This window comes from Diorhabda carinulata, chromosome 6 (assembly GCF_026250575.1).
Source record: "Diorhabda carinulata isolate Delta chromosome 6, icDioCari1.1, whole genome shotgun sequence".
NCBI classification, from domain to species: Eukaryota; Metazoa; Arthropoda; class Insecta; order Coleoptera; family Chrysomelidae; genus Diorhabda; species Diorhabda carinulata.
The window spans coordinates 14,796,046-14,801,360 of record NC_079465.1 but is presented as its reverse complement, the minus strand read 5'-3'; positions in this window follow the sequence as shown (position 1 = coordinate 14,801,360).

The window sequence follows — 5,315 nt, the reverse complement described above, 5'->3', positions numbered from 1 at the left end:
AATTTGACTTCAAATTAGGAAGATAGACTTTGAAAATTTTCAATCCACAAAAAGTGGCAATCGACTTCAATGGGCTTCAATGGATGTTAATCGACAATATCTGTCAAAGTTAAATGTAAACTAACTCAAATATATAAGACATATCGAAATTTGACTTCAAATTAGGAAGATAGACTTTGAAAATTTTCAATCCGCACAAAGTGACAATCGACCTCAATGGGCTTCAATGGATGTTAATCGACAATATCTGTTAAAGTTAAATGTAAACTAACTCAAATATATAAGAAATATCGAAATTTGACTTCAAATTAGGAAGATAGACTTTGAAAATTTTCAATCCACACAAAGTGACAATCGACCTCAATGGCTTCTATGGATGTTAATCGACGATATCTGACAAAGTTAGATGCAAACTCATCCAAATATATGAGAAATTTTGAAATTCGACTTCAAATTAGGAAGATAAACTTTGAAAATTTTCAATCCACAAAAAGTGGCAATCGACTTCAATGGGCTTCAATGGATGTTAATCGACAATATCTGTCAAAGTTAAATGTAAACTAAATCAAATCTATAAGAAATATCGAAATTTGACTTCAAATTAGGAAGATCGACTTTGAAAATTTTCAATCCGCACAAAGTGACAATCGACCTCAATGGGCTTCAATGGATGTTAATCGACAATATCTGTTAAAGTTAAATGTAAACTAACTCAAATATATAAGAAATATCGAAATTTGACTTCAAATTAGGAAGATAGACTTTGAAAATTTTCAATCCACACAAAGTGACAATGGACCTCAATGGGCTTCAATGGATGTTAATCGACAATATCTGTTAAAGTTAGATGCAAACTCATCCAAATATATGAGAAATTTTGAAATTCGACTTCAAATTAGGAAGATAGACTTTGAAAATTTTCAATCCACAAAAAGTGGCAATCGACTTCAATGGGCTTCAATGGATGTTAATCGACAATATCTGTCAAAGTTAAATGTAAACTCACTCAAATATATAAGAAATATCGAAATTTGACTTCAAATTAGGAAGATAGACTTTGAAAATTTTCAATCCGCACAAAGTGACAATCGACCTCAATGGGCTTCAATGGATGTTAATCGACGATATCTGACAAAATTAGATGCAAACTCACTCAAATATATGAGAAATATCGAAATTCGACTTCAAATTAGGAAGATAGACTTTGAAAATTTTCAATCCGCACAAAGTGACAATCGACCTCAATGGGCTTCAATGGATGTTAATCGACAATATCTGTCAAAGTTAAATGTAAACTAACTCAAATATATAAGAAATATCGAAATTTGACTTCAAATTAGGAAGATAGACTTTGAAAATTTTCAATCCACAAAAAGTGGCAATCGACTTCAATGGGCTTCAATGGATGTTAATCGACAATATCTGTCAAATTTAAATGTAAACTAACTCAAATATATAAGAAATATCGAAATTTGACTTCAAATTAGGAAGATAGACTTTGAAAATTTTCAATCCACAAAAAGTGGCAATCGACTTCAATGGGCTTCAATGGATGTTAATCGACAATATCTGTCAAAGTTAAATGTAAACTAACTCAAATATATAAGAAATATCGAAATTTGACTTCAAATTAGGAAGATAGACTTTGAAAATTTTCAATCCACAAAAAGTGGCAATCGACTTCAATGGGCTTCAATGGATGTTAATCGACAATATCTGTCAAATTTAAATGTAAACTAACTCAAATATATAAGAAATATCGAAATTTGACTTCAAATTAGGAAGATAGACTTTGAAAATTTTCAATCCACAAAAAGTGGCAATCGACTTCAATGGGCTTCAATGGATGTTAATCGACAATATCTGTCAAAGTTAAATGTAAACTAACTCAAATATATAAGAAATATCGAAATTTGACTTCAAATTAGGAAGATAGACTTTGAAAATTTTCAATCCACACAAAGTGACAATGGACCTCAATGGGCTTCAATGGATGTTAATCGACAATATCTGTTAAAGTTAGATGCAAACTCATCCAAATATATGAGAAATTTTGAAATTCGACTTCATATTAGGAAGATAGACTTTGAAAATTTTCAATCCACAAAAAGTGGCAATCGACTTCAATGGGCTTCAATGGATGTTAATCGACAATATCTGTCAAAGTTAAATGTAAACTCACTCAAATATATAAGAAATATCGAAATTTGACTTCAAATTAGGAAGATAGACTTTCGGAAATTTTCAATCCGCACAAAGTGACAATCGACCTCAATGGGCTTCAATGGATGTTAATTGACGATATCTGACAAAATTAGATGCAAACTCACTCAAATATATGAGAAATATCGAAATTCGACTTCAAATAAGTAAGATAGACTTTGAAAATTTTCAATCCACAAAAAGTGGCAATCGACTTCAATGGGCTTCAATGGATGTTAATCGACAATATCTGTTAAAGTTAAATGTAAACTAACTCAAATATATAAGAAATATCGAAATTTGACTTCAAATAAGGAAGATAGACTTTGAAAATTTTCAATCCACACAAAGTGACAATCGACCTCAATGGGCTTCAATGGATGTTAATCGACAATATCTGTTAAAGTTAGATGCAAACTCATACAAATATATGAGAAATTTTGAAATTCGACTTCAAATTAGGAAGATAGACTTTGAAAATTTTCAATCCACAAAAAGTGGCAATCGACTTCAATGGGCTTCAATGGATGTTAATCGACAATATCTGTTAAAGTTAAATGTAAACTAACTCAAATATATAAGAAATATCGAAATTTGACTTCAAATAAGGAAGATAGACTTTGAAAATTTTCAATCCACACAAAGTGACAATCGACCTCAATGGGCTTCAATGGATGTTAATCGACGATATCTGACAAAGTTAGATGCAAACTCACTCAAATATATAAGAAATGTCGAAATTCGACTTCAAATAAGTAAGATAGACTTTGAAAATTTTCAATCCACAAAAAGTGGCAATCGACTTCAATGGGCTTCAATGGATGTTAATCGACAATATCTGTTAAAGTTAAATGTAAACTAACTCAAATATATAAGAAATATCGAAATTTGACTTCAAATAAGGAAGATAGACTTTGAAAATTTTCAATCCACACAAAGTGACAATCGACCTCAATGGGCTTCAATGGATGTTAATCGACAATATCTGTTAAAGTTATATGCAAACTCATCCAAATATATGAGAAATTTTGAAATTCGACTTCAAATTAGGAAGATAGACTTTGAAAATTTTCAATCCACAAAAAGTGGCAATCGACTTCAATGGGCTTCAATGGATGTTAATCGACAATATCTGTCAAAGTTAAATGTAAACTCACTTAAATATATAAGAAATATCGAAATTTGACTTCAAATTAGGAAGATAGACTTTGAAAATTTTCAATCCACACAAAGTGACAATCGACCTCAATGGGCTTCAATGGATGTTAATCGACGATATCTGACAAAGTTAGATGCAAACTCACTCAAATATATGAGAAATATCGAAATTTGACTTCAAATTAGGAAGATAGACTTTGAAAATTTTCAATCCGCACAAAGTGACAATCGACCTCAATGGGCTTCAATGGATGTTAATCGACAATATCTGTCAAAGTTAAATGTAAACTAACTCAAATATATAAGAAATATCGAAATTTGACTTCAAATTAGGAAGATAGACTTTGAAAATTTTCAATCCACAAAAAGTGGCAATCGACTTCAATGGGCTTCAATGGATGTTAATCGACAATATCTGTCAAAGTTAAATGTAAACTAACTCAAATATATAAGAAATATCGAAATTTGACTTCAAATTAGGAAGATAGACTTTGAAAATTTTCAATCCACAAAAAGTGGCAATCGACTTCAATGGGCTTCAATGGATGTTAATCGACAATATCTGTCAAAGTTAAATGTAAACTAACTCAAATATATAAGAAATATCGAAATTTGACTTCAAATTAGGAAGATAGACTTTGAAAATTTTCAATCCACACAAAGTGACAATCGACCTCAATGGGCTTCAATGGATGTTAATCGACAATATCTGTTAAAGTTAAATGTAAACTAACTCAAATATATAAGAAATATCGAAATTTGACTTCAAATTAGGAAGATAGACTTTGAAAATTTTCAATCCACAAAAAGTGGCAATCGACTTCAATGGGCTTCAATGGATGTTAATCGACGATATCTGACAAAGTTAAATGTAAACTAACTCAAATATATAAGACATATCGAAATTTGACTTCAAATTAGGAAGATAGACTTTGAAAATTTTCAATCCACAAAAAGTGGCAATCGACTTCAATGGGCTTCAATGGATGTTAATCGACAATATCTGTCAAAGTTAAATGTAAACTAACTCAAATATATAAGACATATCGAAATTTGACTTCAAATTAGGAAGATAGACTTTGAAAATTTTCAATCCGCACAAAGTGACAATCGACCTCAATGGGCTTCAATGGATGTTAATCGACAATATCTGTTAAAGTTAAATGTAAACTAACTCAAATATATAAGAAATATCGAAATTTGACTTCAAATTAGGAAGATAGACTTTGAAAATTTTCAATCCACACAAAGTGACAATGGACCTCAATGGGCTTCAATGGATGTTAATCGACAATATCTGTTAAAGTTAGATGCAAACTCATCCAAATATATGAGAAATTTTGAAATTCGACTTCAAATTAGGAAGATAGACTTTGAAAATTTTCAATCCACAAAAAGTGGCAATCGACTTCAATGGGCTTCAATGGATGTTAATCGACAATATCTGTCAAAGTTAAATGTAAACTCACTCAAATATATAAGAAATATCGAAATTTGACTTCAAATTAGGAAGATAGACTTTGAAAATTTTCAATCCGCACAAAGTGACAATCGACCTCAATGGGCTTCAATGGATGTTAATCGACGATATCTGACAAAATTAGATGCAAACTCACTCAAATATATGAGAAATATCGAAATTCGACTTCAAATAAGTAAGATAGACTTTGAAAATTTTCAATCCACAAAAAGTGGCAATCGACTTCAATGGGCTTCAATGGATGTTAATCGACAATATCTGTTAAAGTTAAATGTAAACTAACTCAAATATATAAGAAATATCGAAATTTGACTTCAAATAAGGAAGATAGACTTTGAAAATTTTCAATCCACACAAAGTGACAATCGACCTCAATGGGCTTCAATGGATGTTAATCGACAATATCTGTTAAAGTTAGATGCAAACTCATCCAAATATATGAGAAATTTTGAAATTCGACTTCAAATTAGGAAGA